This window comes from Hylobates moloch, unplaced genomic scaffold (genome assembly GCF_009828535.3).
Source record: "Hylobates moloch isolate HMO894 unplaced genomic scaffold, HMol_V3 SCAFFOLD_21, whole genome shotgun sequence".
NCBI lineage: Eukaryota > Metazoa > Chordata > Mammalia > Primates > Hylobatidae > Hylobates > Hylobates moloch.
In genome coordinates this window covers 33641745-33654740 of record NW_026652296.1, presented here as the reverse complement: position 1 = coordinate 33654740, position 12996 = coordinate 33641745, and the positions used below count along the sequence as shown (strand labels likewise).

At 54.8% G+C, this 12996-nt stretch overlaps 1 protein-coding gene across 2 annotated transcripts in view; it reads right to left on the bottom strand.

The window, feature by feature from the left end:
• Positions 1-12426, bottom strand: part of SMOX (spermine oxidase) — a 38234-nt gene extending 25808 nt beyond the window's left edge. For both annotated transcript variants that reach the window (XM_032143150.2, XM_032143152.2), the window contains exon 1: positions 12268-12426. The gene's annotated coding sequence lies outside the window, so the exon portion shown is untranslated. The remainder of the gene's footprint in view (positions 1-12267) is intronic.
• Between the last annotated feature and the right edge of the window lie 570 nt (positions 12427-12996).

Here is a 12996-nt window from a genome sequence, read left to right as displayed (position 1 = left end):
AGGCACAGCCCCGATGTGAGTCAGTGTCCCCAGCGCCACCCAGCACAGAGATCTGCCCATTCTGCAGCCTGGGCACTTGACGCCTGGGAGGTGTGAGCTGGCAGCTGAGGGGGTGGCTTCCCGGTGGGGCTTCTCCCCTATCCCTGCCAGGAGCCGCAGCCTCACAATTCTGGGGTGAAGGAGAACAGCTCAGTCAGCACTTTCCGCTGACTCTTTCAAAACCACTTACAAGAACTGAGGCCTGTGAGCTCAGCCCGGGCGCAGTTCCCCCTCAGCGGCCCCTCGTGACTCTGCACAAAGCCCAACTGTGCTTCAGCTCCAGTCCCGGGGAGGGGGTGGGGTCTCTGGCAAGCCCATCCTGTCTCCTGAGCCACAGGGTCCCACTCTGCCCAGCCTGGGACCTGTGCTTTCTGCCCACAAAGAGACGAGACAGCCCCAGTGTCAGAGCTGCCTGTGCTGTGCTGGATCCAGGCAGCCTTCCTCCCAGAAGGTGGGGACGGGCCTTCCTCCGCTGTAAACCCTTTTCCAGCACAAATACCTCTCTTATGGTGTCCACACAATATAATTTATCATAGAGCAAAGGTGGCATGCATAATCACAAAATGAAAAAAGGAAAATATCCAAAGAAAAATCTAATTACCAGATGAACCTCACAGCAAACCTCTATTTTGCCCCTCCTGTGCCAGGCCCTTTGCTGGGCACTTTCCATTCACTGCATCCTTTAATACTCATAAACTCTCTGCTGCCCATTTTACAGATGAGGAAATAGGCCCCAAGAGGTTCAGAGGCATGACAGAGGCCACCTGGATGGAGTGAGGGGCAGGGCAGGGCAACACTGCTCAATCCTTGCTCCAACCTCAGGCCCCTCACTCAGCCTCCCCAGGGGTGCAGCAGGCCCGAGGACTGCCCTGGCTCGACAATTCTCCCATCTTACTCCTCCCCACATACTGATATGCACACACTGTGCCAGGCACTTGGGGCTGGCAGGAGTCATCTCAAGGCCTGATGGTTCACTCCAGCTTCACTGCCAAAGCCTGGGGCTGCCACCGGGAAGCTACCTGCTTTCTGGCCTGGGTGCTTAGTGGGGTCCCTGCAAGCCACCCTGGTCTCCCTGCCCCATGCAGCTGGATTAGGCTTGCCAGGCACTAAACTAGCCAGGCCCCAGTCCTTCACCCTTGATCTCCTCCTCCATAAATAGGGCCAGGGACAAGTTCTAATTGCTTTGGCCGGCACAAAAGAAAATTCAAAAAGCAAGTAACTCATAATTGCCTCTAGACGGTCCTCGATCACTGGCCCGAGACTTTCCCCTCCTGGTGACTTCAGGGTACATTAACTGTGCTCTCCTAAGAAGTCCACAGGATTAACCAATAAAGTACTTTCTATAGAATTCAACCATGAAGCACAGTCCCCCACCCAACCAAGAGCTGGAACCAGGTTTCAAAAGCTACTGGGGTTCATTTCAAAATGCACACATGGGCCATGCACCCATGATTTAATCCATAAAACTCTATGGAGTTGAGACGCTGAGCTTGGACGTAAACATATTCTTTACGCCCTTTTGTGGAGTTCAAAGAGAGAATAACTCACTAGCTTTTGAAGCATCAAGGAAGGTCTGTTCTTAAAATCCTGTCATCATTGTTATCACTCTATTTTTAGCTGAATACATCTGAGATACAGAGTGCAGTGCCAAGCATTTTGTGTGGAATATCTCAGTCCTCACATCAATACCCCCATACTACAGAGGAGGCAACTGAGATTCAGAGAGGTTCCACAGCCTGCTATTAGCCTGCCTTTAAATTTTACTTAGTAATATATTGAGCCTCAGGCCTTGCTCTTTTTAAAATCTAATGAAGAAGCAGCTGGGCGCAGTGGCTCACACCTGTAATCTCAGCACTTTGGGAGGCCAAATTGGGCGGATCACTTGAAGTCAGGAGTTTGAGACCAGCCTGGCCAACATGGTGAAACCCCGTCTCCTCTAAAAATACCAAAATTAGCCGGGCATGGTGGCAGGCACCTGTAATCCTAGCTACTCGGGAGGTTAAGGCAGGAGAATCGCTTGAACCCAGGGGGCAGAGGTTGCAGTGAGCCAAGATCGCGCCATTGCACTCCAAGAGTGAAACTCTGTCTCAAAAAAAAAAAAAAAATCTAATGAAGAAGTCAAGTTCATTGTCTTTCCTTGAGTTACTTTTTAAACTCCAAACCTTTTCAGATTAACTCTCAAGGTTTTGCATTGTGTATGATTTTTTCTTAATTTTCCAAAATAAGAGAGAGTAAAAGGTCCCTGTGTGTTTAACATTTAAAGGCATCATTTAAAAATATTTCCTAAGAATATATGCCCCTTGGTGGTCCTGGGTGTCTCCTGCTTGAGTCATCCTAAAATCTAGCCAAGTCAGCCTGCAAGGAGTATCACCACCACCCACCAGGATCAGAGGTGCGGTGGCCGAGCTGGGCTGCCCCGGAGGTCTGGTGATGGGTGGGGAGCAGTTGAAGGTATGAGGACAGGCTCTGAGAAAGCCATGAGGTTGAGGAAAGGGCAGCGAACCAGATGTCCCAGAACCTGAGTGAGACCCATCATGCCTCACTCAGGACCCATGGGGCTGTATGGGGAAGACAGGACCCATGTGTCTGCCAGGGCCTGGCACAGAGTTGGCAGGGATGGCTAGATTCTTTGTTCTGTTTTCTAATAAATTGCAACTCATTTCCAAGTTCTTGTTCTTCTGGCTTTAAGTCACACCTTCCTTAATGCCATCCCTCAAGAAGCAGGTGGAGAAGAAGGGAATCTGGACTAAGGGGTGCTGCAATGGCCCCCAGCTAGGCCACCATGCTCCACCTGAACCCAGATGCTTTTCCTCATCCTCCAACCTCCCAGCCCCAGATTTAGAGAGCACTGGGCTCCTACATGCTTGAGGAAGAAAGACAAGGGGGCAAAGGAGGACAAGGGAGTGGAGCTAGGGCTGGGTAGGAAAATCCAATGAGCATGCCCCATAAGGGCCTCCGGGTCAGGTCGGAGGGCCAACGTTGCGCCATGCACCATCATAGCTCCTCCTGGGTACTATTTAAAATACCACACCCTGGCCGGGCGCGGTGGCTCACGCCTGTAATCCCAGCACTTTGGGAGGCCAAGGCAGGCAGATCACGAGGTCAGGAGATTGAGACCATCCTGGCTAACATGGTGAAACCCCGTCTCTACTAAAAATACAAAAAATTAGCTGGGCGTGGTGGTGGGCACCTGTAGTCCCAGCTACTCGGGAGGCTGAGGCAGGAGAATGGCGTGAACCTGGGAGGCGGAGCTTGCAGTTAGCCGAGATGTTTCCACTGCACTCCAGCCTGGGCGACAGAGCGAGAGTCCTTCTAAAAAAAAAATAAAAAATAAAAAATACCACACCCCATCTCCCCAGCCTGAGCTGCTGAACAAAGAGCCTCCCACCGCAGAGGAAAGGAGGTGTGGCAGAGGCAAGGCAGCCCTGAGAGTCTGAGAATGAGGATCCCATCCGCAACCTGGCCCCTCCCCCAGCTTCATATCCATGAAGGGGCACAGCACCGCCCCCTCCCACAGCCCACCATCACTCACACTCTGCCTCATTTCTCACCAATGCACTGCTCTGATCACATCACTGCCCTGCTCAAAACCTTCTGTGGGCTGCCACAGCCCAGTGAACGAAGGCAGTCCCTGATGCCTCCTCCCTGCCCGCAGGCCACTTGTCTCCTACACACACCCATCAGGATCCTCTGACTCTCAGACTCAAACCTGTGACTTCTCATTCTGTCCAGATCTGCCCACCCAACTGGCCATTCCTCCAGGAAGCCAGTCCTGCTAGCTACTCGCACCCTCATTCTTCTCCTCTGCAAGCTACTCTGGTCTAACCAGGACCCCAACCTAAGCCTTGTGCTGCTTTCTGCTGGCTCTTGCTTTCTTCCCTCATGTCCACAATGACAGGGCTCTCCCCAGAGTCCCTCCTCCAGCCATGTCAATCTAGTAGTAAGAGCAGCCAACCGGTATTAGAGTGTCACAACAACCCAGCCACCCTAGGAGGGAGGTAATATTACCCTTATGGTACAAATGAGGGAACGGAGGCACAGAAAGGCTTGGCTTATTGTCCAGAGTTCACAACCCTGCTGTGTTAACCTCTGAGATGAAAGGCTGGGGAAAACTTGCAAAGCGAGGAAATGCCCGGGAGGTATAAGGAAAAGGCCCTCTCAGAATCCAGAAGACGGCTGGGCACAGCGGCTCACATCTGTAATCCTAGCACTTTGGGAGGCCAAGGTGAGCAGATCGCCTGAGGCCAGGAGTTCCAGACCAGCCTGGGCAACATGGTGAAACTCTGCCTCTACTAAAAACACAAAAAGTAGCAGGGCATGGTGGTGAGCGCCTGTAATCCCAGCTACTCGGGAGGCTGAGGCAAGAGAATTGCTTGAACCCAGGAGGTGGAGGTTGCAGTGAGCTGAGATTGCACCACTACACTCCAGCCTGGGCGACAGAGTGAGGCTCCATCTCAAAAAAAAGAAAAAGAATCCAGAAGACCCAGGCCCAGCTACCTGGGGATCCCAGGCACCAGAGAGGTCCTTCCAGATCCTTCCTCACTCACCCAGTGAGGCAGAGCCATTGCCACAAGAACCCAGGGCTGGCTCTCAGCCCAGAAATACCAGGGAGAAAAGGAAGGATGGCAGGGAGCTTCCTGGTAGAGGTGGGATGGGTGCATCTGAGGGCCCTGGTCAGTTGAGGTCCCCCCAGGCACTGGCAGGGGGGTGGCAGTCGCTACACCCAAAGGAAGGTGGGGAGGCAGACATGGGGGGCAAAGATTTACAGATGAAGAAACTGAGGCCTCAGAGGGGAGCCTGGCATCTCTCTCTCTGCAGTGCCCTTTTCTTCTACTGATTGTCCAAATGTGCCCATCCCACCAAGTCTACCTCTACCAGGAAGTCCACCTGTGCTACCATGTTCGTGGCCTTCCAGTGAGCAGCATCTTTCCACATCAGCTTTTCCCAGCAGGTGTTTTCCTGGTGGGTGGGACATTATTGCCAGTCGTTTAAAAAAAGATTTCTATGGTCAGATCAGGCTGGGAAACACGAAACAGTTTCTTTTCTACAGGACTTGTCAGGACCTTTAATTCTCTTAAATGTATTCTGAATCTCCCATAGGGTAGTGGAGTGAATTTGCCAGTTTCTACCGTTATTTGTCCCCTGAACCCTTGAGATTGCGCAGAACAGTCTTTGAGAAATGTTACCCCCTCCCATCCCGCAGGATGGCCTGGCGCAGGGGCAGGGATCAAAGTGGGGTGTGATTGGCTTGGCCTTGCCCTCCTTTGAGGAGGTGTGTGTGGGATATCTGGGGAGCTCAGACTGAGAGCCAGTCAACCCCTACCCTACCAGCCCCTCATGGCACTGCCCAGGGCAGCGGAACCTTTGCCCTTTGTGTCTGCCCACTGTACCTTCCTTTGGGTGTGGTGACTGCTACCCCCCTTCCAGCATCTGGGGGGACTCAACCGACCAGTGTCCTCAGATACCCACCCCAGGCCATGTACAGCCTGAGGTGCAAGGGGCCTTGGGAGACCCCCAAAGCAACCTGGATGGTTTTTTCCAAGCAAATTGCTAATTCGACCCCATCATTAGCATGTAAGTTTTAATATTAACTTTAATATTTAATATTTAATATTAAACTAAAATGTGTTAAGCTGACTCTCTCGGAAGAGGCAATGCCCCACCCAACAAACCCTGTGATAACCCCCACTGGAGGGACCTGAGCCCCTCAGTTTACAGATGAGGAGACTGACACCTCAGAGAGGAGGAGACACTTGCCTGTAGTGGCCCAGCCAGGGCAGAGCAGAGAGAAGCATCCAGGCCCCCCCAACTCCCACGTATGCCGCAGAGGTGGCCAGAGTGGGATAAGACCCCCAACAGCAGCTCATGTAACCATCAGTGACAACAGCTCACGTAACCATCAGCGGCAGCAACAAGGACTTGGGCCGGGGTGACGGGCACTGCACACACTGGGGTGATGGCCTGGCAGCTGGGGAGACTACGGTCTTTTATGAGGACACGTCACAGCTAGAGCTAGAGGGCTGGATCAGCTGTTTCCCCAATCTCTTGGCCCCGCCCTGGCTGGAGGAAGGGTGCTCACCCCAGATTGGTTGCCCACAGTGCCAGGCTCGGCTGTGGACAGAGATAAGGTGCCCTCCGTGCTGTCTGCATGTCACCCTGCCCCAGGATACAGTCACCCAAGACACCCCCTCGTGGTCTTGGGAGCTCCTTACAGTCAGAGGCCCTGGAAATCAGACCTATGTTCCTGGCCTATGACCCAAGCACCCAGAGGCCTTCACACAGCCCCAGCTCCCAGCAGAGTGGCCCCTGCATCTCACGTCTTCTACACTCCCCTCTGTCCTGCCCCCAGCCCACCTACACCACCCCCACCCCCTACCCCAGCAGCTCCCTACACATCCCGCAACACAGGAGCTGCAGGAGCCAAGGTGGTGCCCTGTTCCACCCACCTGAACTGCACTCGTCCCTCAAGACTCCAGTCTAAATCCTTGCTATACAAAGCGTGCTCCATGGAGCAGCAGCATTGCACTGCCAAGGAGCTTATTAGAAATGCAGTCTCAGGCCAGGCGCAGTGGTTCACGCCTGTAATCCCAACACTTTGGGAGGCTGAGGCAGGTGGGTCACTGGAAGCCAGGAGTTCGAGACCAGCCTGACCAACATGGTGAAACCCTGTCTCTACTAAAAATGGTGGTGGGCACCTGTAATCCCAGCTACTCAGAAGGCTGAGGCAGGAGAATTGTTTAAATCCAGGAGGCGAAGGTTGCAGTGAGCCGAGATCCTGTCACTGCACTCCAGCTTGGACAACAGAGCAAGACTCCATCTCAAAAAAAAGAAAGAAAGAAATGCGGAGTCACAGGCCTCACCACAGACCTGCTGAATCAGACAGGACAGACCTGCATTTTAACAAGCCGCCTAGGTGATCTATGTGCATTCGACTTTGAAAAGCACTTTTATAGACCACTGCTCTAATCAAGTAATTGCCCCCATGCCCTATAACCTTCAAAGGCTCCCCAGGGCCTACTGAATCAAGGCCAGACTCAGCAGCTTGGCAGCCAAGGCCTTTCCCAACCTGGCTTCAACCCACTCCAGGCCTGGCTTCAACCCACTTCTCCTCCTCCACCTTAGGAATGCCATCCCCTCCTCTGTCGGCCAAAGCCACCCAAGATTTCAGAACCCTCTCAAAGCACCACCTCCTCTGGGAGGAGGACCTCATTGTCTCACACCTGGCATGGCTCACGTTTATTTCCTGGAGAGCAGGAACCATGTCCTGTGTTCCCAAAGGCTCTGAACACCAGGCTGGGGCACAGGAGATGCCAGGTGCTGACCACAGCTAACAAGGCCCAGTGTCTACTTGTCAGGAAGTCCACCTCAGCTCTAGCCTACCCGCCTTAGGCTTGGCCACAGCCTTCACTTCAACTCAGCAGACAAGGACTTGGGCACCATGCACAGGCCTCCTCCATGCTCCCCTGCCAGAGAAGGGAGCCCTTCCTGACAACCATGAAGGCTGGTGAGCTTCCAACAGCAATGTTTTCCCTGTGCCTCAGTTTCCACTAACCCTGCCTCCCTCTCTTCCTAGGAGGCTGGCAGGATCTGTCTAGATAGATGAGCAGATCCCCTCAACTCTGGGGCTCAGAATTCAGAGAAAACAGACCCCATCCCTGTGTGGTCAGCAAACCGTTCCTCAGCCAGCCAGCCAGGTCCCTGGGAGGCCAGGTCACCTGCCTAGAGTCATCCTCATGCCAAACAGGAAGGCCTCCCAGGGCAGAGCTGTCACACCCTCCTCCCTCCTTCCTGGCCCAGTTCCTCAGCCTGGCATCCCAGGGGAAGCCTTTCCTCCTTTCAGAGTCTACAAGGAGAAGGCACTCAAGCATGTGACCTCCAGGGAGCAAAGGAAAAAAGTCCCTCTAATCCCATTTTACAGGCAGATGACGAGGGCAATGCTAAACCCAGAATGGTGACATTCTAATGATGGCATCTCAGGCAGAAAGCGGTAGCTGAACCAGAAGCAGTAGACCTTCCCAGCACCCCAAAATCACAGTGTACGTGATGCCCAACCCATTGGCCTGGGTCCGGAGCCCCTCCTGGAAGAAAAAGTGGGGCATGAGGCAGAAAAATTCGGTCACCCACTCCAAGCGAGGACCCCTTCTGCCTTCTTTCCCACCTCCCCAGCCCCCAAGGCCAGGCACCTCTGGGAGGCAGGAAAAGCCTCTTCTCAGGAAGCCCTCGGCTGACACATAACTGAGAGGCATGAGAGAAGTGGCAGAGTGGACTGATTTCAAGCATGGATTCTGGAGCCAAGTTGCTTGGATTCAATCCTTACTCTGTTATTATTCAGTTGTATGACTATGACTCAGTCTTCCCATCCGTAAAATGTTTGGATTCAATCCTCATTCTGTCACTATTTAGCTGTATGACTGTGCCTCAGTCTTCCCATCAGTAAAATGGGAATAAGACCTACCTTATAGAGCCGTTAAGAGCATTAAGGGAGTTAACATTTGCAAAGTGCTTAGAACAATGCAGGGCATGCAGTGAATATGCCAGGGCCCTGCCCTGCCTCTTGGCCTCCGCTTGATTCCTCCTACCCAGGATGCCCTCCTCATCCCCACCTATCCCAGCTCAAGGCCTTTCCTAGGCATGCCAGCCCGATCCCAGATCTGGACCACTGCCCCTAGTTCTAGCACCCACGTCGTGGTGTTACCTCGGTCCACCCCTGTCCCCCTGTCCAGGGCTCAGCTCCCCTCCCTCCCAGATCTGAGGTCCCCTGGCTCTCAGCCTTCCATTCTGAGAGTACCAGCCACACAATTTAACACTCAAGTGGCTCCTCTGTGCAAACAGGAGAGCTGTGAGTAGAAAGGCAAGAATCTAGAGAGAGAGACCACCCCGGGGCTGAGCACCCAGCAGTCACCCAAGACGGTGGGCTGAAATCAATCCCTGGCTGCCCAGGCTGCCCACATCTTGTGAGCTAGAGAATCTCCCTCCCACCCAACATGCACACATATCCCTCTGCTGACCCAGCTTGGATTTCTACCAAAGAAAGCAAAGGAAATCATTTACCCCAACCACAGTGACACACACACAGACTCACATCCCACCGGCTGCCCTCAGCATACAGGCCTGCCCTTGAGCCACCCGTACCTTCTCCACTTCCCTTTTTCACATCCCATTGGCACCCTTAGATTCTTGCAGCAATCTGCACAATTGCTTTTGTGGAAAGAAAATAAAAATCCTCAGGGTCACTTGAAGTTTAAAGGGGGCTCCTGGACCCACCTCTCTGCCTAACCCAGCCCCAACCTGCCCACCTGGATAAAGATTTCCTGGGCATCAGCTACATGCCAGGCACTGTGCTAGATGCTCCAGATACAGCACTGGTCCATTCATTCAAGGTTCCAGCCCTTAAGAAGCCAGAATAAGTCAAGTATACAAACAACTGTAACAAATGGTTGTGAACTGTGATAAATATAATATAGAAAGTAAGTCAGGTGCTATGATTAATTACGGAGGACTTCCTAAGACTGGAAAGGCATTTGAGGAAGGTATAATTAAGTGAAGAACTTCAAAATAAGAAGGAGAAAAGCCAGGCCAGTAAAGGGCACTGGAAAAACACTCCTGGCAGAAAAGATAGCACAAGCAAAGGCCCTGGGGCAGGAGAAAGCTTAGGTTGTCCAAAGGGCAGAAATGATTCGGATGTGTCTGTCAGGGAGAATGCAAAGGGGACAGTGGTCCAGATAAGGCTGGGGAGGTCAGCTGTGGCCAGAATGGGAAGGGTCTGGTAGGCTGAGGGAAAGCTTTGAGATTGTAATCAAGTGTGATAGGGAGCTATCAAGAATTTTAGAGAAATGAGATGGTCCCATCAAAAGTTTCTATATCATTCTTGCTGCTCTACTAAAATAGATCAGAGAAGGGCAAGTGCAGACCTGGGGAGAGGGTTATGTGGCTTGGCTTGGCTTGGGGCAGGTAGCCTGGGGCCGAGAAACAGTGGAGTCAGAGCACAGAGGGCAGGCTTGAGATCAATTTTGTGAAAAGAACCAAACGGACTTGCTCTTGGTGGAGTTGTGCTCCTGCTTTCTCATCTTTAAAAGTGAGTAGATGGGCCTGGTGCAGTGGCTCACGCCTGTAATCCCAGCACTTTGGGAGGCCAAGATGGGTGGATCACCTGAGGTCAGGAGTTCGAGACCAGCCTGGGCAACATGATGAAACCCCATCTCTACTAAAAATACAAAAATTAGCCGGGCGTGGTGGCGCATGCCTGTAATCTCAGCTACTTGGGAGGCTGAGGCAGGAGAATCACTTGAACGCAGGAGGTGGAGGTTGCAGTGAGCTGAGATCACGTCATTGCACTCCAGCCTGGGCGAAAAGAGCAAAACTCTGTCTCAAAAAAAAAAAAAAGTGAGTAGATGATGGGCCATTCACTGCGATGGGAAGGCCTGGGGAGTGCCATCAGGGTTCTGTTTCATCCATATTAAGTTTTTTGTCATCCAGGACATCATAAATCATCAGATAGGGGGTTAGGTAGAGAGGCTGGGGCTGGAGATAAAATCTGCTATTTAAAACCATGAGAATGATGTACATTTAAGATCTGTGTGTTTGCAAATTGATGCTTGAGTTTTAAAATCATAAGAAAGAATGAAACGGGGAAGGGGTTGTAAATAGACCGGGGAGAGAAGCAGCTACGGACAGAGCCCTGGGGCCCTCCAATATTTGGAGCTGAGTGAAGGAGTTGTCTAAAAAGAAGTCTAAGAAAAAGGGCAGCCAAGGAAGGAAGAAAACCAGAAGCCAAGGGAGGATACTGGTTCTCGAAGGAGAGTGTTCAAGGAGACCTGGAGAGGTGGAAGAAGACTTGCTTTGGGGGGCGTGGAGCTCACTGGAGAGCTTGGCTGAGGCTGTTTCACTGAAGGGGTGGGACCCAAGTCAGGGCAAACCAGCAAAAGAACGGAAGAGCTGTGCTCTGAAGGAGAGAGTGCAGAAGGCTCTCCAGAGAAGTTTTGCTATGAAGGGAAGAAGGTCTGAAGCTGGAGGGAATGAGGGATTAAGGCAAAAACGGGGCTACAAAATTGGAGAGACAGGATGCCAAAGCATATTTCTTATAATGCTGTGGACGATCCAGGGGGATAGAAGTCACTTCTAACACTGGAGAGAGGGGAGGTAACTGCAGAAAGGGGGACAGGGAGAGGACCAAGCGGAGGCAGGGCCAGCGGCAGGAATTGGGATGCTTTCTCCGCCTAACAAGAGGCCAGGGGGCAGTGGTGGCCGAATGCAAATGTGGGGGCTTCACTGCACACACTTTCGGATGCATGGCACCTCGGCCCGCGCCGCTCCCGGTAACCCCAGGGCACCTACGGCTGGCTCCAATCACGGCCAAGTTGCCCCCACAGACTGGGACGTGATGTGCCACCAACAGCAGGTTCTGCAAACAACCTGTGGGCACCTCTCACTATACGTGCCGGGCACCGAGCGTATCTCATCGGGCCAAGCCCCCCTGGCGCAAGCTCCGCGGGCCCCTCAACTGCTCTAAAGGAGCCCTCGCCCCTACCCCAGGGCAGTGGCTTCCCTCAGCCCCTCCCACAAAGTGAGCCCTCCAACACACCCGAACCCTTTGCGAGCCCGGCTCCCGCCAAGCCCGGGGCAACCCGTGAGCCCCTAGTTGGCCCTTAAGAGAAAGCTGCTCCTCACTCTGCCCTGGACACCAAGGGGACCACCCGGACGCCCGGAGCCCAGAGCGGGAAGTCAGCACAGCCTCTCCTGGCGTTCGGGCCATCACCCGGGAGCCTTCTGTCCTCTCCCCGGTGCCCACCCTCCCGGCAGCCCGAGTCGTCGCGGGGCGTCCGCGCCCGGCTTTGTCTGCGCCCATGGAGCGCGCCTGCAGGGCGCCCGGGACGCTCCCCTTCCGCACGCAGCCCGGGGGTCCGTCCGACCCTCTACCCCCGGCGCCCGGCCCGGGCCACGCAGCCCTGGCGCCGGGATCGCCGCCACCCCGGCCCACACCACTACTTACCCTGTCGGGAGCTAGGGGGGCGCGGCGCCCCCTGCTCCCCGCGAGCCTCCCGGAACGCCCCGCACCCCTGCCTGAGCGCCCGAGCGCCGCGCTGGCCGCCCGAGCCCCGGGCCGGCCAAGCCCTCGGGGACCGCTCCGGGCCCCTCACCCTCTCGCGGCGGCCGCAGCCCCTGCCTGCGCCCGGGGAAAGCTGAGAGCCGGAGCCCGGGGCCCGGGGCCGGAGAGCGGGCGCACCGTACCTTTCCCTGCTGAGCCGGGGAAGTAAGTCTGCGGCGAGCGGCGCTCCGGTCTCGGCCTCCTCCGTCTCTCCTCCTCCGCCAGCCGCCTGGCTTCCTCCTCCAGCCGCCGCCGGGACCGTAGGGGCCCGAGCCAGCCGCCGCGGCCTGTGTGGGGCCGCGCTCCGCCTCGCGTCCCCTACCCACCCCGCTCCGGCCCAGCCCTCCGCTCCGCCTCTGGGAGGGAACGCGCCGAGCTCCTCCCCGGGCCCGCCCCGCCGGGAGCCGGGCAGCTAGAAGCCCCTGAAGCCGGAGACTGCTGGATTCCTGCCTCGGAAACCCGGGTCCCGCGCCCACATCTGGGCCCGTACCCCCTCCCTCCCTAACAGGGGCCCCCCCTCCCGCAGGGGACCCACCGCGGGACAGGCCCCGGCGTGTAGCACAGGGCGGCGGCAGAGGTCCAGAAGCCAGGAGGGTAGAGGTGGCCCTGGAGAAATGGGGTTTGATGCTCCCCTCCAAGAGGGAACCGCTTGGGGACAGGCTTCAGGACTGGGGCAAGTGAATTTCAGGTGAGGTTTCCTCTCAGCAGAAAAGGCCTTGCTTGTCATTGCCCAAGCTATTCCATCCCCTGGAAGCCTCTTCTCCACCCCTCCCCACAAATCCCTATGCCCTCTTGGGGTTAAATGTCAGTCTACATGTCACAACCTCCTCTGTGAATCCTCCTGGGTCACCAAGGAGAGAAGAATATTTGTT